Source organism: Panthera leo, chromosome A3, assembly GCF_018350215.1.
Source record: "Panthera leo isolate Ple1 chromosome A3, P.leo_Ple1_pat1.1, whole genome shotgun sequence".
Lineage (NCBI taxonomy): Eukaryota > Metazoa > Chordata > Mammalia > Carnivora > Felidae > Panthera > Panthera leo.
The window spans coordinates 94,684,367-94,706,334 of record NC_056681.1 but is presented as its reverse complement, the minus strand read 5'-3'; the positions used below and the strand labels follow the sequence as shown (position 1 = coordinate 94,706,334).

The 21,968-nt window shown below is 35.6% G+C and overlaps 1 long non-coding RNA gene across 1 annotated transcript; it reads left to right on the top strand.

The window, feature by feature from the left end:
- Nucleotides 1–3,544: 3,544 nt before the first annotated feature.
- On the top strand, nucleotides 3,545–14,187 carry LOC122215077. Its single transcript, XR_006200223.1, has 5 exons — nucleotides 3,545–3,625; nucleotides 10,778–10,942; nucleotides 11,467–11,549; nucleotides 11,669–11,735; nucleotides 13,898–14,187. It is a non-coding gene; the product is annotated as an uncharacterized LOC122215077 (long non-coding RNA).
- Nucleotides 14,188–21,968: the final 7,781 nt, after the last annotated feature.

Genomic DNA, 21,968 nt, shown 5'->3' with positions numbered 1-21,968 from the left:
TTTTCAGATTATCTTCTTTCACTTAGTAAATATGCATTTAATCCAAATTAAATGTCTTTACATTTAATTCCCCACTGTCTTTACAGCTCACTGTCTTTACAGCTTCGTAGTTCATCTCTTGTTAGTGCTGAATAATATTCCATTGTTTATATAGCCTCCTACTAAGTAACATCTTGGCTGAGTCCAAATTTTGGCAATTATGGATAAAAATAATATAGACATTTTAATTTTTAATAATCTTCTAAATATCTCAGACCCTCTTACAATATTTGTTACATATGAGTCATACCCCAGAATTTCTTCTTATATGATTCAGCTTGTTCTCACAAACCTAAGTAGATTTCATCTCTTGTCTAAAATATATCAGTTAAACTCTCTCTGTTGTTGTTATGTACTATTTTCATTATTTTTTTTTATTTTTAAAGCTCATTTATTTATTTTAAGAGGGGAGGGGCAGGCAGAGAAACAGGAAGAGAGAGAATCCCAAGCAGGCTCCACACTGTCATCACAGAGCCCAACGTGGGTTCCATCTCACGAACTGTGAGATCACAACCTAAATCAAAATCAAGAGTTGGATGCTCAACCAACTGAGCCACTCAGGCACCCCATGTACTCCTTTCATTATTAAAAAGCAAACAAACATTAACTTGTTTCAGAATTCTTGTTTTCTACCTATTCTATGAACTCTTTCCTTTTTTTCCAAACGTATCTATTATTTGTACATTTCTATCCCTAGGTACATGTGCATGTGTATACTGAATGGTGTTATACTTTTTTTATGCACACACCATTTTTATAAGTAAATATAATAAATGCTTAGGAAACACATATGTAAATTTTCTACCTTTTTCGTTTTGAAACATTACAACTGTGACCTTATATAGATAGAATTTGGTAGGCAAAATAATGGGCCCTTAAAGACTTCCATGCCCACCCCCTTGAATTTGTGAATATATTATGTTACATGACAAAGGGAACTTTGCAGAAGTGATTACAGTTAAATAATTTGAGAAAGTGAGATTATCCTGAATTGTCCAAGTGTGTTCAATACAATTACATGTCCTCTTAAATTTGGAGAATCTACAGGGCATGTGGGTGGCTCAGTTGGTTAACTGCCAGACTCTTGATTTTGGCTCGTGGTTCCTGAAATCGATCCCCTCATAGGGCTCCTTGCTGAGAGCATAGAGCCTGCTTGGGATTCTCTCTCTCCCTCTCTCTCTGCTCCCCCTCTGCTCATGCTCTCTCCAAATAAATAAACTTTAAAAAAAAAAAGTGGAGAATCTTTCTTTGACTAGAGTCAAGAGATATATTAGGAAGATGAGACAGCAGGAGAAGAGTCACAGAGATTCCAAGCATGGGAGTGACTTAAGTGACTTTGCTGACTTTGAAGGGAGCCATAAGCCAGAAAATAAGGGCAGCCTCTAGATGCTAAGAACAACTCCTGGCCAACAGCCATAAAGGAAACAGACCTCAGTCCTACAACTACATGGAAGTGAATTGTGCCAACAACCTGAACAAGCCTAGAGATGAATTGCTCACTAGAGCCTCCAGAAAGGAACACAGACCTGCCAACACTTTGATAGCAGCTCTGTGAAACTCTAAGTAGAGAAACCAGTTTAACCCATTAGACTTCTGAATCACAGAACTGTGAAATAATAAATTTGCATTGTTTTAAGCTGCTAAGTTTGGGGGAATTTAGTGATGGAAATCTAACATGTGGAAATTCTGTATCAGTTACCTTATCTGCAAAAAAATAAAGGAGCAACTTCACTGAATGGCAATGATGAGTGCCTTTCAATTCCAGTATTACCACAGTCTAGTTTGTGATACTGGGAAGTTACATAATGTTTATAAGACTTAGTTTCACAGTCTGAGAAATAGTGGTAATTTTTATCTATTTTCCTTTGTTGTGATAAATAAATGAAATAATACTTGTCAAGTTTCCAGCATCCTGTTTTCCATAAGAAGATGTTGTATTCTTCCTTTAGTTAATATTTCTGAGTAAGTGAAGCAGACATTAAAATAAAATTATTCCTTGGTATATTTTGACAATTTTGGATTTCATTCCATTATCTTTTATTTCCAAAGTATCTTTTAAAAAAAGATAGGGGCACCTGGGTGGCTCAGGCGGCTAAGGGTCCAGCTTCAGCTCGGGTCATGATCTCGCGATCTGTGAGTTTGAGTCCCGCATCAGACTCTGAGCTGACACCTCGGAGCCTGGAGCCTGCTTCAGATTCTGTGTCTCCCTCTCTCTCTACCTCTTGCTCACTCACAGTCTGCCTGCCCCTGTCTCCCTCTCTCAAAAATAAATATTAAAAATTTTTTTTTAATTAAAAAAAATTTTTTAATAAAAAAAATTTTTAAAGATAAAATAGGCTGCAATATCTTCTCATACTAAACATGTCACTTCCATCTTCAGGTTCCCTAATAGACCCACTTAACCCTTAGAAAAAAACTAAGGCTATTGCTTATTACATTTCAAAATTGTATCATTTTACTCACAGCTGTGACCCTGGAACAGAATTTTCCAAACTCTGCTCTAAGGAGGAATAATTCCTGTCTGCATTTTTTCAGTAGCAAGTAACTGTAATTCAACTGGATTTAGTCTGAGCAAAAGGGAGATTTGGGTTCACATATCTGAGAAGTCTAAGAGGTGTCTTAATGAGACTCAGCTAAATCCAGGAGATCATCAGAAATATTAATTATGTTGGGGGTACCTTAGTGGATCAGTTGGTTGAATGTCTGACTTTGTCTCAGGTCATGATCTCACAGTTTGTGAGTTGGAGCCCCGCATTGGGATTGCTGCTTGTCAGCACAGAGCCCACTTCAGATCTTCTGTGTCCTTTCTCTGTCCCTCCCCCACTTGCGCTCTCTCTCTCTCTCTCTCTCTCAAAAATAAACATTAAAAACACATATATATGTTGAAGACTCTGATTGGGCTTGATGGGGTCTTATTCATATATGAACAAATTACTATGACCAGAGAAATGGGATATTCTGGTTCCAATGCCCACTCTACAACTATGTGCAAGAGGAGGAGAATTACCAAAAAGATTTTGAGAAGGTATGGGAAAGCATATAGCTCAAACTAAAATGATAGCTTCCCAGCCCATTAATGTGAAGTAATTATAAAAGCGATTTCTACAGTGAAATTGTATTATTAAGTGCTGGGTGAAATACATTTTAAAGGTTTCCTTCATGAATACTCAGAATATGATAATCTACATGAAGACTAAGAGAGAGATATCATATATAGTGTTTCCCATATGTATTTGGTCATGGAACCTTCTATCACAAAGCATCTCTTATGATTAGGGTTCTAAGGAACATGCTCTTGGAAAAGCCAGCCTTAGTTTTCACCTTACTCTTTTGGTCTTTGATTCTCACAGCTTAGTAATGAGTTTATTTCTGCTTTCCTCGATTTACAAATTTCTGGTCTTCACTGCCATTCTTATTCTTATCAAAGAACCTATCATTTTAGAACTTAAGGGGACTTTCCTGATAATCTTTCCTATCCAACCTCCTTGTTTTGCAGATGGAGAAACAGATTCATTGTGCTTTTTCTCCCATAATCATGGGACTACTCAACTACTATTATGAATCACCCAGACTAAATTATGCTGAGGTAACAAATAACCATCATCTCAGATAGTCATGTCATAGCTCTTTTACATGATTCTCATTCTGAGACCCAAGCTAACTGCACAGCCAGTACCTGGAATCTAATTCATGATCATTACAGAGGGAAAGAAAATGATGGATTGGTCTGGACCAGAAGTAACTTGTATATTGGATCCAAACTATTCATATAGCCCACACAACCACAAGGGGCTTTTAAGTTCAAAAGTACCACATGCTTGAGAGACAAGGAACCTGAAATATGTGGTAAACAGTACTGATTACCACAGAGAAAAAAAAAATGTTAGGACAGGATTCCCTGACCCACTTCCCTTTCCAAATAGGGTTTGTTGATGCATGATAATAATAGATATCTCAGAATATTTGCTTGTGCTAAGGACTGTATTAAGAGCTTTCCACATATTAATTAATGAAGAAATTACTAATATTGTCCACATTTTTAAGATGAGGAATCTGAAACACAGGGTATTATAATAAGGATTGCCCCCTGACTGTAGTTAAAAGTCACCTATTATATCTAAGGCTCTGGATATAATTCAGGTCATGGAGCTTGTAGGTGGTAGAGATGAACTTTTAATCCATACACCCTGTCCACACTGGTCTTCACAGCTATCTATCTCCCTATTAATGTAAGAAAAAAAACTCCATCCTGCAAGTCAAAACACTAAATTCTTAGTTTAGCTCTGAAGTGACTGAAGCAGATTCCTTTTTTTTTTTTCTTTAACTTGTAACACATGCACCAAAAACGTGTTAGGAAGGAGATTCAGAAATTTGAAATATAAAATACCAAATGCTCCATCAAACAAAGGAAGATTTAAACTACCGGAGAAATGTCTACAGTCCTTATTCTATGTAGAAATACACTCAGACATATGTACATTCCTCTATTTTGTTTGAGAAAGTGCTCTGATGATTAAAAAATATAAAGGCCACTGAACAAGCAGGTCTCAAATTCCACAAATACTACTGCTCCAAGTGCCTGTTTGCATTATGTATTATCATGATGCTCTTACTAAAGGCGCAAACTCATCCCTTTAAAGCTTTGCCACATTGATTAATTCATCCATTCAATAAATTTTTGACACCTGCCTAGTAGATGACAGTGACAATTCTCAATGCTGATTATTTAGATAAACAAAGGACACAGTTTGTGCCATCAATGATCTCATAGTTTAACGAAACAAACTGAGAAAGGGTAAGTGCAGTATAATGCAATGAGAGCTTACAGACTATACTGTTTATTGCTCATCCAGTATCCATTCCTCTCTATTCCGGTTCTAACATCTGTACCTTTCTCCATCATGTAGCCCAGGTGCTTTAGACTGAGGTGAGCCTGACCTCTGGCTCCAATCCTAGGCCTGGTAAAGGGGCAATGCCCTTGACCTTGTCACCGGCATTGGGTCAAAAGTTCAAGCCTAGGCTCATTGTTCCATTTCATTCCCTGGTTTCATTTAAGAATTAACCTATGATGGAATTTGCACATATGAGACAAAAAGAAAAGTTTTAAGGGCTTCTGAAAAATAACTCACTTTTCAAGAGAGCTAATAGAAGAATCACCCACTTTTCTTTGGATTTCAAATGGCATATAGGTGTAAAGCAATGAAATGACACAGTCTCTTTATATCAGTCCAGGTATAGGTAGGAAAAAATAAACTACTATAGATAGTTCAAACAAATAGAATTTCATACAGGGAATTGAGTGCATAAGTGTTTGAAAGATTGAGAAAGTAAAAGAGAAAATGCAGTAAACCAAAAATAAGCAACTTCAGGAAGCATCTATAGGTCCAGGGCAGGGAGAATAAGGGAAGAGGTAGTTTTATCAGAGCTAAGGCTGTGCTGTGGTGGTGTTACCAAGGAGGAACTATCTAAGGTAGTGCTGGAACCATGAAAGGCACAGGCACTACTGCTGAAACCAGGGTCCCCAGAGGAGTTCATCTATTTCTAGAAGTACTGTCAGAAAGAAAAAGAGAGAGATAATAATAGTGTCTCCTCTCTTCCTGTCTTCTGATCTTTTCCCAGTGTCTCCCACTGGCATAATTTAAGAGCTTCCAGAAATAAGGGGCACCTGGGTGGCTGTGTCGGTTGAGCGTCCAACTTCAGCTCAGGTCATGATCTTGCAGTTCATGAGTTCGAGCCCCACACTGGGCTCTGTGCTGATGGCTCAGAGCCTGGAGCCTACTTCAGATTCAGTGTCTTCCTCTCTCTCTACCCCTCCCCTGCTCATTCTCTCTCTTTCTCTCTCTCTCTCTCTCTCTCTCTCTCTCCCTCCCTCTCTCCCTCCCTCTCAAAAATAAACATTTTTAAAAAATTAAGAGAGTCCAGAAAGGGAGCCTGAAAATTTAACAGATAGCCTTCCCAACCACAGAATTATAAAGAATGCTGTGTAAGAGGTTGAAAGAAAGTAGGCAAATAATCAACACATTCAACCTTTTGGCTACTCAGTATCCATATACATCCTTCTTACCTACCTTAAATTTTAATACAACAAAAATGACAGTGATGTTATGCATCTTATCTAGATAACAACTACACTTTGCATAATGAAAGATACTCTCTCCTTTCCCCCAAAATGGAGTATACGAAATCCTATCATTTATATATCATTTGTGAGTTTTCAAAGTCACAAGTCCACTTGAATATTCTATCCCCTAAAGATTACATTGTAAATTTAGCCACTATGATTATTTCTTATATTAAAAAAATAAAAAAAGAAATTAGTTAACATTTAAAAGTATACACACATACACACACAAACACACACATTATGTTCTAGAACTCATATATGATCAACTTCCTTTGTCTGCTACTCATTCCGTGTTTATTTTGGCCCCAGCCAGGATCTCAGTGAATATGATCCATTACATGGTAAGGATGAACAAAATCTTCATTCCTGAGGTTCTGAGTGCTTAGTGAAAATGCCTTTTTGATTTGTCTAAATGTCTATTAATTTTTTTCTGTTGAATACTAAAATACTTAGTGGCACTCAAGGAAACCTCCTTGGTTCCAGTCATATTTCTGCATGCCTACACTATACAGCGGCAACCCAAGTCTCCCTTGGTAATTAGAATCAATCACTCCACCAATCACAGTGACCCATTATTTGTCTGTTGTTTCAATGGAATAAGGAGCCCACAATGACCAGGTGACAAACTTAACATCCATTTCAATGAAAGAACTATGTCTCCTGGTTTAAACAGTATTCATTATGGAAATAAGAACTCTCAACCAAGAGAATCCAAAGTTGTATACATGGGAAAAAAAATTAGTGAGTAGTTCATTTCTCTTATTAATTTACAGATTAAGGGTAAAACAGTGTCATAGAGTCTCTAGTAGATGCTGATACTATGTGGTATAGGAAAACACTCAAAATGTTAAATTATGGTCTCTTAGCTGGTATGCATCTAATATTTCAGGAGGAAATTCTATGCATCTGTCAAAGCAGTTACTTTTGAATCAAGAAGAATATAGTAAGATCCATGAATTATATGGCCCTATTGCAGTCCTTCTTTTGCTTTGTAGTAAGTTCTTTGGTCAGAAGCAATATCTTGAATATTGCTGAATAAGGCAATATTGCTGAATATTGTGAATAAGGGACCCCAAAACCTCCTGATGTTGGTGCTAGAAGAAGCATTGGAGTAGGAAAAGCAAGTTCAGTATCCAGAATAATTTTCAGTTCCAGTGAAGACAAAATCATTTACTGTTGCAAGCTGGAAAAAGTCCAAAGCAATCTAATACCAGGTGGCTTCCTGGACTCCCCAAGGAATGATGCCAATCAGGGTCTAAAGTTGACCTCTGCTGTTGACTCCTGTGCAAGGATGGTAGTCAAATAGCTTTGGTAAGAGAAGGTCCGTATTGTCGAGGTTTTTGAAGAACTTCTGTGATACTTTGCACATTAATGCATAAATTAAGCACTGAGAGAAAGGCTAGGAAATTGCTGCCTAGATGATACGTATGGTCCAGATCCTCATGTATGCTTGTTCTCTCAGAGTAAAGCCCTGCTGTTTGGCTTCTGTCATTCAGGAATCTCATCTTTTCCTCTGAAATCAGGGAACCTATTTCAAAGTTGGCCCTTTGCAATGTCATCCCCTGCCAATAAAAGAAAGCTACTACAAAACTCATTTTATTTAACCTTATTATGGATATTTCCAAAAATATATAAAAGATGAGGAATGGTATCATTAATCCACTCTTACATATCACTCAATTTCAACAATTATTAGTTCCTTACCAATCTTCTTTACTCTATATTTGTAATGACCCACTGAATCAGAGAATTTTTGAAGATCCTGGTACTTCCCTCACTAATATATTTCTCAGTGTCTGAATGGAGTATTCTCTAGGCTCATCTGGGGACCATACTGGGAGATGACCAAGTTGCAAATAATAAAAACACTCTGTTATTTCTACCTTTCTAAACCTTGAAATATTTCTTCATTATGCCAGGGCAGCTGTATATGCTCAATATCATTGAATATAGACCACACTAGAGGTTGGTGTGTCCACAGCTGAGCCACCCCATCTACTTAAGATACCACACTGAATACACAATCTCTGCAAACTGTCCTTTGTTCCAAAATCCTTAGAATCCATTCTCAAATATATTCCCCAAGTTTAAGCTAATGTGAGTACAAAATAATATTCTTACAATTATTTTTTATGTATAAGTCATATACCCATGGATAAGATTTTATATTTTCTCCCTAATGTATGCCAAAATCTGACTCAGTTCATAAGTTCAAAGGCAATGAGGCATAGGGGAGATCTGTCTTAAGACTAGGCATCCACTTGGAAAGCAATTTCCTTATGGAAGGTTACTGCAGGGTCTCCAAACAAAGAGTAACAGCCATCAATATGAATAATTATTTCTTCTAACAATGGAATTTCAAGGAAATTTGTGGTTTCAAGTTACTCAGATTGATCCATGTCTGCCAAGATGTGCCTATGTCAAACCCCAGAGTTCAATTCTTTCCAATAAATGCTCTACATTTCACACAAGATAATGTGTTTCAATTTTCACGTAAGATACTTGGGCCATGAATTCAACTTACATTATAATTCTGGAATTTTCACTTTTAAATTTGAGATGGGATTTGGAATCTCCCCTACAGCTATAATAAATGAGAGATTATTTTAGGAGCACAATAAAACCTCTATGACTCCTTGACTTGCCTAGAACTAAGAGATTAAAACACTGGGCTTATCAGTTTCTTTCAAAAAGTAATCAAATACAGTCTCAAAAAAAAAAAAAAAAATCTTGCCTCCAGCATTTATAGTCATCATCACTACTATAGCAGTTGAATACATTAACTACTTGGTTTCCCAGACCTTTGCCTTCATTTAAAGCAGTAGCAGGGGCGCCTGGGTGGCTCAGTCGGTTGAGCAGCCGACTTCGGCTCAGGTCATGATCTCACACTCCGGGAGTTTGAGCCCCGCATCGGGCTCTGTGCTGACAGCTCAGAGCCTGGAGCCTGTTTCAGATTCTTTGTCTCCCTCTCTCTCTCTGACCCTCCCCCATTCATGCTCTGTCTCTCTCTGTCCCAAAAATAAATAAGACGTTAAAGCAGTAGCCAACAACAATCTGGTAAACGTGATACTACTGTATGTCATGGGTTAGCAGTAACCCATTTTCAACTGCTCCTAAAGCCAGCTTTATTTTAAAGATCTTTAAGGTACATAACCCAAGAACACGTTTACTGAAGTCTGTTTTCTGGAACCTGAAAAACCCATAATCATTCTATTGGTTTCACACAATGGTCTTTAATTCGGGGCTTTAATTCAGGAACAGTGTTATATATTTATCAAAAAGTCTGAGAGAAATAAAAAAGGGATGAAGATGAAGTGTACCAGAAATTAGTAATTGCTGCCCGTGGCTATTTATTTTTTTTAATTTTTTTTCAATATATGAAATTTATTGTCAAATTGGTTTCCATACAATACCCAGTGCTCATCCCAAAAGGTGCCCTCCTCAATACTCATCACCCACCCTCCCCTCCCTCCCACCCCCCATCAACCCTCAGTTTGTTCTCAGTTTTTAAGAGTCTCTTATGCTTTGGCTCTCTCCCACTCTAACCTCTTTTTTTTTTTTTTTTTCTTCCCCTCCCCCATGGGTTTCTGTTAAGTTTCTCAGGATCCACATAAGAGTGAAAACATACAGTATCTGTCTTTCTCTCTATGAGTGAGAGACATTGCTACAAAGGGCCATATTTCATTCTTTCTCATTGTGTCCATGGCTATTTAATCTAGTTCTTGGAGAACAAAAGAAGTAAGATGGTGTAACCGGAGTCCAGAAGAACATACATTGCTTCCCTGCTAGGGTGATGTCTAGATATACTAACACCATGGAATAGGGACCTGAAGTTTGTGCTAGACCATGAAAGAGGAACCAGTAGAGATGAAGCTGGATTGCAGATGGATAAAAAGGATACAGTTGCTCAAAAATACGGCCAGAAGAACAAGAGAAAAGAATCATTTCTGTATTCCTTCAACTATTTGATGCTATACTGGTGTCATTTGTTGTAAGAATCTAGTAGACATCAGCTAGGAAGGAAGGCTAAGGAACGTACTTTGCAGGCTTCTGTACCCAGAATTTCACAGCAGAGAAGCTGTGAGGTGAGAAACAATGGGGAAATACACACTGTGGGCAATAAGATTTCTTTTTGTGTATAAGTCATTTCTGTGTACTTCTGTATTTAAGTCATTTCCTTTTGGGTAAGAAAGATTTTGTGTTTGTCACCCGCTACCACAGTTAAATATAAAAACTGACTCATTTGTTAAGTACCTATATATAAGAAATATTTATATTCCATAGAAACTGTGGCAAATAAGAATAATATTGATACTCTAGAAATGGAGACAGATGAAAACCATACAACAAATAAATATGTCATATAATTTTCAGTGTTGATAAAAGCTATGAGGAAAAGTAAAGTGTGGTAAAGAAGTAGAGAGAGATAGGAATTGGTAGAGCCTCTTAACAGGGGTATTTGAGAATTTCTGGGAAAGCAATGGGTGAACACAGATGTGAAAAACTATATGAGTGTGATGGTTAATTTTACGTGCCAACATGTGTTTTTGGATAAAATTAGTATTTAAATCAGTAAATTTTTAGTAAAAAGATTACCATTCATAATGTGGGTAGGCTTCATCCAATCAATTGAAGGACTGGATAGAATAAGAAGACCAGCTTCCCAGAGAAAGAAGGAATTATCTACTAGGTGCCTTCAGAGTTCATCTGCACCAGTGGCTCTCCTGGGTCTCCAGAGCTCTGGCCCATACTACAGATTTTGCCAGCCTTCATAATCATGTAAGCCAATCCTTGTAATAGATACAGATACAGATATATTTCTTTATGATATGTAAATGTGTAGTATATTTCCTTATTACATAAAATATAGAGAGAAATACTTTTAAAATAGAAACAATAGTCTAAATAAATAAATAAATAAATAAATAAATAAATAAATAAATACATAGTCTTTTGGTTCTGTCTCTCTGGGGAACCCTTCTAATTCAGTGAGTGATACTTCCCAAGGCTCTATGTAGGAGTATTCTGGGCATAAGAAGTAGCAAATATCAAGGTACCGAGGTAAGATCAAGCTTGTAGCATTGAGGGAACATTGAAATGGAAAAGTAGTAATATTAGTGGATAGGAGTTCGGTAAGGCAGAGAAGAGCAATAGCACATACGGCAGGAAAGATCTAGAGGGGCCACATTATAAAGAATATCTGAGGTTGTGGGAAGAATTGAGGATTTTATTCTTATTTTGATAAGAAGCCATTGAAGTGGTTTCATTAGAGGAGTGAAACATCTGATTTTATTTTTCAACAGGTCACCATAATTGTTATAGGGAGAACTGACTTAAAGGACCCACTCAGAGGCACAGACACGAGGTGACAAGATATTGTATCAATGTAAGCAAGATATGGTGGCTTTGTGAAACCCATCCTGCCTCTCAACTTTGGGTTATGTGATCTGATTTCTTTTGTTGTTGTTGTTTAAGATAGTTTGAGCTGAGTTTTCTATTTTGTAGCTATCATGATCCTAGCTGATGCAAACTTTGGTATCAAGTGTGTGGTGCTGAATCAAGGCAGAAGGAGGTCAGTGAAAAGAATCCCTCCCTCCTGGACTAGGAAGTTGATGATCTTTTTTAAGCAGTTATGCAAGACCTGGCTAAAATGACATCTCTACTCCCTTAAGAAACAACCATGTACTTACAGAAGGTGAAACATAGGGTGACTGACATGAAAAGATTCTCAACATCACTCATAATCAGGGGAATATAAATCAAAACTATGATGAGATACCACCTCACACTTGTCAGGATGGCTAAAATTTACAAGAAACAGCAGGTGTTGGTGAAGATGTGGAGTAAGGGAACCCTCTTGCACTGCTGATGGCAAAGAAGGAACTGGTGCACTATGTATGCACCAGTGGAAAAAAAGTATGGATGTTCCTCAAAATAACTAAAAATAGGACTACCATACAATCCAGCAATTGCACTATTAGGTATTCACCCAAAGGATAAAAAAATACAGATTTGAAGGGGTACATTTACCCCAATGTTTATAACAGCATTATCAAGAATAGCCAAACTATGGACAGAGTTCAAAGGTCCACTGACTAATGAATGGGTAAATATGTGGTATATCTAGATCAAAATATATAGATAGATAGATAAATATAGATATTATTCAGTCATCAAAAAGAGTGAAACCTTGCCAATAACACGGATCGAGCTATAATGTATTATGCTAAGCAAAATAAGTCAATCAGAGAAAGGCAAATACATAATTTCAGTCATATGTGTGATTTAAGAAACAAAACAGATGGACATGTGGAAAGAAGGGGGAGAGAAGAAAGGGAAACAACCACAAGAGACTCTTAACAATAGAGAAAAAACTGAAGGTTGGTGGAGGGAAGTAGATAGGAGATGGGCTAGATGGGTGATGGTATTAAGGAGGGTACTTATTGTGATGAGCACTGAGTGTGTATATAAGTGAGGAATCAGTGAATTCTACTTATGAAATCAATATTACACTGTATATTATCTAATTAAAATTTAAATTACAAAAAAGAAATATAGGGTGACTGAGAAAAAGATCAGACAGTCAAACTTGGATTAGTCTTCTAGCCTTTGGTGAGGTTTACAAGAAAGATCCATAATGGCTTATTTAAAATTAAAGTTTTTGAAAATAGGGAAGAAAAAGAATGGGAGAAAATATTTTTTTTCTATGTATGAACTGAAATCAAAATTATTTCAAATCCACTTCATATGGAGTTTGATAGGTTTGGGAATGCCCATTCTCTACCCCTGAGCTAAAATCTTTGCTAATAGAGCAGGGTGGTGGGAGGCCTAGAAGGTAACAAGACTGAGAAAAGATGAGCCTAACTCCTCAGATCTCTGTCAAGAAAATTTTGCTAAGCAAGTTTCAACTGATGAAGTGGTTAATCATGCCACAGAGGTGTGGATGGGGTTTAATCTGGGGTAATTATGAAAGTTTTGGTGCCCTTCACCTAATTTTTTTTTTAATTGCTCTGAGGCAGAGGTCAAAATGAAGGTGCCATTCAATTTCCAAGGGAACTGGCATTGCATAGAAGCTTGTTGCTAAGAGAAGGAAATGATCAGAATCAGACTTTGACCAGATTAACTACCATGTGTGATTACCATGCTTAGAAATTTTTAGACGCAAAATTCAAAAACTATTAACTTTTTAAATAGAACTGTAAGACAAAAAAAAAAAAAAATCCATACCTAGCTAAACACTCAGGTCTTGATTGCTCAAATCCAGAACAATCTCTATAACCTCAAATTGGTACCAGTTGGGACTGGACTGCAAATGTAACACAATCACTAGAAAGGACAAACTCTCCAATGTCCATTTTAAATATGATTATGGAGGAAAATGGACCAAAAAAAAAAATTGCTAAAAGTAGAACTGGGTATGGGGTGCCTAGGCAGCTCAGTCGGTTAAGCGACTGACTTTGGCTCAGGTCATGATCTCACAGTCTGCTCAGTCCATGGGTTCGAGCCCCATGTCAGGCTCTGTGCTGACAACTCAGAGCCTGAAGCCTGCTTTGGACTCTGTGTCTCCCTCTGTCTCTCTCTGCCCCTCCCCCACGTGTTCCCTCTCTCTCAAAAATAAACAAACATTATAAGTAAGTAAGTAAGTAAGTAAGTAAGTAAATAAATAAATAAATAAATAAAAGTAGAACTAGGTAATGTGAATTTGGCTGACCAAAGATCTCATTTCTCTTGCAGGTCATGATATAATTGATATTCCTATTTAAGTGGACATGATGTATACTATCACCCTGTGACCCCAGTATTTCTTATCCCATTCATCCCCTTTCTTATTGCAAGTTGATTTTATTCATTGTTGTTGTTTATTTTATTAATGGTATCCAGTTACATTACTACCACAATATGCTGGTATGGATACTATCAGCAAAATATAAATAGCTACATCTGGACCTGAGGGAAAAGAATGGATGAACCTTCAGTTTGTCTCCTTTGGACATGGACTGTCTTACAAGTGCATAGATAAGAGGAAGGATATATGTGAACCTTTGGTGATTAAAACATTTACTTGTTAGCACTGCTGAGTGCATACTCTTTATCAGTCTCCTCTCTTCCTAACAGTATGACTATTTTCATTCAAGGTGTCCATCTCTCCCCCATATAATCCTGTGATCAGTGGACATTTTCCATCCTAAATTCCAGTTAATTATCAGTAAAAGAATGATTTGTATTCCCTTCCTGTCACAATTGATTTAAGTACCTAGACATAATAACAAAGACATAGTATTCCTCTAGGCACATTTTTGTTTTTTTTAAAGAAATAGCCATGTGTCTCAATTCAGGCTATGGCAACAAGTGAAGGTTTGCTGGGTATTTTGGGGAAACATTTTTCCAAATTTTAAATCCTGATTTTCTTTTAATGGATATCATGGTAGGTAGAAGTAAAACCAGGACTGCCACAGCAATTTTGCCACTATGATGAGTACATTCTTGGGACAAAGTCAAAGGAAAAAGGGAGGCACAGTTTAAGGAACTAGAAAAACAATAACAAAACAGAACAGGGGCCACTTCATGAACCTGCCCCACAGTATAGTTTTGTATAAGCCAAAACAATTCTTTATTGTTTTCAAAAGTTCGGAGTGGATTTTCTGTCTTGCATCCAAATTCACTCTAACAATGGAATACAAAGTTAAGAATCAGATGACATACAAATGCAGATTATAAACCTGATTCCTGGAGGAGTTGTGGCCTGAAATGAAACTGAAAGTTAAATAGTACTATGCCAAAGATAAGGGAGAAGAATTGTTGGACACTAAATGCTATTCGTGGTACTGTAGTACCTTTATTTACTGTGGGATCTCCTAGTGGAACATAGCCTAACTCCACATCAGTAAGAAAAGAATTAGTGATCACAGGTGTGCCTTGGTTAATTTCAGAACATTGAAGGGAGTGAGTTTACATGACACTGAGAAATTTAAAGTCATACAAAGTTTAGTTGACACCATCTGATGTAACATCATTCTGTACAGAGCAGAGAACGGCAAGGACAGAGAACTTACAACCTTTTGGTGATTCTGGATGACAGGTGATATAGAAGATGGGACCAGCATGAACAAATGCTAGGAGTGGTTGGGTCAATAAAACACGGCAGCAAATAGAGCAATATGGTAAGCACAAAACTAAGGACACAAAATCAAAAGCCTAGGGGTAACTGAATCAATAAAGCCAGAAATGTGTAAGATAATAAATGGCAGGTAGCAAATGACGTCAGCAATGGTGTTAGAGGAACAGAGGTGTTCGGGGCTGTGCTGAGAAAACACACATCCCATTTAAGGAAGATGCTGCTCCTCAGCTCATTCGGGATCCTTCCCTGCAGGACTATGTGCTGACATTACCAGAGCTTCCAATTTATGATACACTCTGGAACTCCAGATTTTATAAGAAACCTCCTCACTTTACAATGTTGACAACTAGAGGTGCCTGAGTGGCTCAGTCCCTTAAACATCTGACTCTTGGTTTTGGCTCAGGTCATGATCTCACGGTTTGTAAGATTGAGCCCCATATCAGGCATTAGGCTCTGGGCTGACACCACGGAGCCTACTTGAGATTCTCTATTTCTCTCTCTGCCACTCCTCCCCTCTCTTTCTCAAAAATAAATAAATAAACCTTAAAAAATAAAATATTTGCAACTAATTCAAATCTAAAACACTGTGTAGACCTACAATAGACAGGCCACACACACACACACACACACACACACACGAAACAAAACCCACAAAAACTCTAACATATCTGAATGCTGAATTAGAACCTAAAACTATTAGTTTCCCACATATGCCTTATGGGGAATTTTTAGGAACTAATATTTCCCTTGGTAAAGAGATGATTTTTGAAGTTCGATAGTTCCTACAGTTTTACTTATTTTTTCTTTTGTTGCTGTTACACATAAGAAGACTTAAGTTTAATAATTTTCCTTAAAAATGTCAAAATGGCTTAGTAGGAGGTGCCTGGCTGGTTCAGTCAGGAGAGCATGCAACTATTCATCTATGGGTCTTGAGTTTGAGGACCACACTGGGTATAGAGGTTACTTAAAAATAAAATCTTTATAAAAAATGTCACATAAAATTTGAATCATTATTATAAAATTTTATCTCCTTCCATATGATATATAAAAAGGAAGATGAAGCTAAATAAATAGATCTTTAAGAATATATACGTTATATATTAGATAAAAGGTTAGTATCCAAAATCTATAAAGAACTTGTCAAACTCAACACCCAAAAAACAAATAATCCAGCGAAGAAATGGGCAAAAGACATGAATAGACACTCCTCCAAGGAAGACATCCAGATGGCCAACCGACACATGAAAAAATGCTCAACATCACTCATCATCAGGGAAATACAAATCAAAACCACAATGAGATACAACCTTACACCTGTCAGAATGGCTAACATTAACAACTCAGGCAACAACAGATGTTGGCGAGGATGCAGAGAAAGAGGATCTCTTTTGCATCGTTGGTGGCAATGCAAGCTGGTGCAGCCACTCTGGAAAACAGTATGGAGGTTCCTCAAAAAACCAAAAATAGAACCACCCTACAACCCAGCAATTGCACTACTAGGCATTTATCCATGGGATACAGATGTGCTGTTTTGAAGGGACACATGCACCCCCATGTTTATAGCAGCACTATCAACAATAGCCAAAGTATGGAAAGAGCCCAAATGTCCATCAATGGATGAATGGATAAAGATGTGGTATACATATACGATGGAGTATTACTCAGCAATCAAAAAGAATGAAATCTTGCCATTTGCAACTACGTGGATGGAACTGGAGGGTATTATGCTAGGTGAAATCAGTCAAAGAAAGACAAAAATCATATGACTTCACTCATATGAGGACTTTAAGAGACAAAACAGATGAACATAAGGAAGGGAAACAAAAATAATATCAAGACAGGGAGGGGGACAAAACAGAAGAGACTCATAAATATGGAGAACAAACTGAGGGTTACTGGAGGGGTTGTGGGAGGGGGGATGGGCTAAATGGGTAAGGGACATTAAGGAATCTACTCCTGAAATCACTGTTTCACTACTATATGTTAACTAATTTGGATGTAAATTTTTAAAAATAAAAAATTAGTTAAATTAGATACCCATAAAAAAAGATTTTACAATTAAAAAAACAAAAAAGAATATATGTATTACATATTCTATAATACTATGGAATACAGTATTACATATACTATAATTATATAGATAAAATATATCTATATCTATATAATATTATGGAATATAATTCCATATTACTAATATATATTATATATAACAAAATATACATATTTTAAATATATTTAATATTATAATATAAAATATATAATATAAAATATAATAAAATAAATATAAATAATATATATAATAAAATAAAAATAAAATTATATATATAATAAAAGATATATATAATATATTTTCTGTATTGGAAAGTTTGCATTTTTCCAACTTTCAAAAAACAATTATACTTATAAAGCATCCATTCTTTGAAGACCCATTGTCTAGCATACAGTATCCATTTTAAAGTCAGAATATTTTTAGACTTTTTTACACTGATATAAAATAATTGATTAAAAAATGAAAAATTTGTATATTAAATATAAAACTAAAAATTCCAAATCTTACAAATGCAGAGAATGTGTTAAAATCAGTTGTTTTTGATACCCTCTGCCTTTGGTTAACAGAAAACACTTGCCAGAATATTGTTTGTTTTGATTACTTTTTTCCCCACATAAGGTATACAACTGAATAGTTTTTAAATTCATGGAGCCATGCAACACTACCATCTACTTTTGGCACATTTTCATCACCCCCAAAAGACATCCTGTATCCATTAGCAGTCATTCCTTATTGTACTCCTCTGCCTCTGCACGGTCCCAGACAACTTCTAATCTAGTTTCCATCTCCATAGATTTGCCTGTTCTGAACTTTCCATATAAATGTAGTAATAAAATATGTAGTCTTTGTAATTGTCTTCTTTCACTTACACTGCTTACAAATTCCATCTATGTTATAGCGAGTATCAGTACTTCATTTTTATTACCAAACAATATTCCTTTTTATGGATATACCACATGTTGCTTATCCATTCATCAATTGATAAACATTGGGTTGTTTCCACATTTTGGAAACCACGAATAGTGCTGCTATAAACATTTGTGTTGTTTTTTTTGTGTGGTTGTGCTTAAATTCCTTTTGGATATACATATAGGTTAGAATTGCTGGGTAACATGGTAATATGTTTATTTTAAGGAACAGCCATAATGTTTTCCAAAATGACTGCACAATTTCATATTCCCATCAGAATGTACAAGGGCTTCAATTTCTCCACATCCTCCTTAACACATGTTATTTTTCTTTCTGACTTTAGTCATCTTAGTGTCAATCAGCTTACTGAGTTATTGATTTGCATCAACCTAATGCATGATGATGTTAAGCATCTTTTCATGTGTTTATTGGCAATTTATATATCTTCTTTGGAGAAATGTCTGTTCAAATCCTTTTTCCATTAAAAAAAATCTTTTTTACTATTGAGTTGTAAATGTTCCTTTTATATTCTGGCTATGTATCCCTTATCAGACATAAGATTTGTGGATATATTCTCCCATTCTGTAGGTTGATTTTTTTCACTGTTTTGTTGATATTATTTATAACTCAAAGTTTTTAATTTTGATAAAATCCAGCTTATTTTTTTGTCACTTATCTTTTTAATATCATATCTAAAAACTATTGCTTAATCCAAAGCCACAAAGATATATGCCTGTGTCTTCCTCGAAGAATGTCATAATTTTAGCTATTTCATGTATATCTATGATACATTTTGAGTTAATATTTGTCCAGTGTAATCAAGGAATATTTATTTATTTATTTATTTATTTATTTATTTATTTATTTATTTATGTACAGATATAAAATTTTTTGTATACAGATACGTGCTGGTCCTACCACTATTCTTTCCCTCATGGAATTCTCTTAGCACCTTAGTAGAAAACCAATTGGCAATTCAATGAAGTTTCTATTTCTGGAGTCTCAATTCTAATCTATTGATCCATATCCATCCTTATGCCAGTACCACACTATCTTAATTACTGTCGCACCAAAGTAAGTTTTGGTATTGGAGAGTCTGAATCCTCCACTTTTGCTCTTTTTTAAGACTGTTTGGACTGTTCTGGTTCCCCTACATTTCTATTTGAATTTTAGTATCAGCATATCAATTTATGCAAGAAAAAAGGCCTCTGAGATTTTGAAAGAAATTGTATTAATCTACAGATTATATTGGGAAGTATTGCCTTTTTATTATTAAGTCTTCTGATCCATTAACAGGGACTATGTTTATATTTCTTTAGGTCTTTTTAAATTGATTTCAACAATATTTTATAGTTTTCAAAATTCAAATATTGCAATTATTTTGTTAAATTCCTGAGTTTTAACTTTTCAATTACACTATAAATTAAACTTTACCTTAATTTAATCTTCAGATTTTTTATTGTTAATGTATAGATATACAATTGATTTTTGAGTACCAATCTTCTATTCACAACATTATTAAATTCGTTTATTATTTTTAATAGTTTTTGGTGTATATTTCTTAGGATTTTCTATATGCCAGATCGTGTCACCAGCAAACTGAGAAAATTTTACTATTTAATTTCCAATCTGGACATATTTTATTTATTTTTCTTGACTAACTGTCCTGGTTAGAATTTCCAGTATGGTGTTGAATAGCAGTGATAAGAACAGATACCCTTATTTTGCTCTTGCTTTTAGGGGATTAGCTGTGGGTTTTTAATACATGCCTTTTATGAGGTTTAGGAGGTTCTTTTTAAATTTTTTTTTTCATGTTTGTTTATTTTTGAGAGAGAGAGAGAGAGAGACAGAGCATGAGCGGGGGAGGGGCAGAGAGAGAGAGGGGGACACAGAATACTAAGCAGGCTCCAGGCTGAGCCATTAGCACAGAGCCCAATGCAGGACTCGAACTCATGAACCACAAGATCATGACCTGAGCTGAAGTTGGACTCTTAACCAACTGAGCCACCCAAGGGCCCCTACATTAGTTGATTTTAGATAATAAACTAACTTTGCATATCTAGAATAAATGTCACTGGGTGATGATGTATAATCCTTTTTTATATTTTTCTAGGTTCACTTTTTTGGTATTCTGTTGAGGATTTTTCCATTCTATATTCATAGAGATATTAGTTTCTTTTATTGTATGTCTTTGGTTTTGCTATAAGGCCAATAATGGCTTCATAGAATTAGTTGGGAAGCATTCTCTAAATTTTGGAAAAGTTTGTTTAGAATTTGTATTTATTATTTTCATATATTTGGTAGGTTTTTCATTTTTAAGACTTAGCAAATTATGAAAGTTCACATTTAAATCCCTCATTTGTTCTTACACTTTTTTGGGGGGAGGTTATAAATCTTGTATTTTCAAGTATAGCAATCACTTTTGTATGTGGTCTAAGCAGTGTTTTATCTTGCTTAAAACAGTTAAATACTTTCAATATTTCAAAACATAATTATATATTTTACAGATTTGATTTCCTTCATAAAAACTTAATTCTTTGATTAAGATATAAAACCTATACAAACTATTAAACCGTTCTTATAAATATAATAAATCTATAAATACAATGAATGTAAAGTTCTCTTAGCCCAATATTCTGAGTAAATATGATAGTATTTCAATAAAATCTCACATCCAAGTTAATGTGCCATAGTTTCACATTTGAAACGTAGAATTAAGGGATACCTAGGTGACTCAGTTGGTTAAGTGTCCAACTTAATTTCAGCTCAGGTCATGATTCCATGCTTTGTGAGTTTGAGTTCTATATCAGGCTCTGCATTTTCAGCTTGGGATTCTCTGTCGCCCTCTTTCTTTGCCCCTCCTCTGCTCTGTCTCTCAAAAATAAATAAATAAACATTAAAAAAAAAAAAAAGAAACTTAGTTAAGTATTGTTATTTTTATAGACATTATAAAGATATAAATTTTATAAATATAAAATACATAATACCTCAATATGTAATCTTAATATAAATATATAAAACAGCAAATATTCACAGATATTATTTAAGTACAAAAAATATTACAATTTTGATTATCTCAAAATAATAACTACTATGATTATGAAGTATTTTCCCTATGGAAACAAATATAGCACCTGTGGAAGCTAGATATAAGTGTTTTGTCTCTTCCTAGTGTTTCTCCTATACAGCAATGACTGCAAAGCCAAAGTCTACATTTCTAAAATATCTTTGCAACTACGGTTCTGTGTACAAAATTTGTTTCATCATAGAGATGTCCTTAAATCAGATTTAGATATCTAAAATAAGAAAAGGCCATCTTCTTACTGATTTTTCTACTACTGCTTAAAAGCATGGTTGGCAGAATTGTCTTTTCAGCCCTCCAGATTCAAAGCACCAGCCCTTTGGATTTGGAGAGGGAATCGTTGAAGCAACAGTAGCAGCTTCCCAATGCCTGGTTCCTTTCTACAATAGTATGATCTCAAAATCAACAGTTCTAGTGGTGGGTCCAGGTTCTTTCTCTTTTTGATGGAAGCATAAATTATAACTTCCCTGGAAGCCCAGTTCAGGGTCAATATTCTGGGAAGCTTTTCTTGTGGCTCAGCCTAGAATCAAGCCCTCCAATTCTTCCAGGGATTGTGTAAGGTCCCAATCCCCTGTGCCTAACACAGTTTGTATTTCTTGCTCTAGAATTCTATTAACTATGGCGTCTTGAACCTCAATCTTCTTGG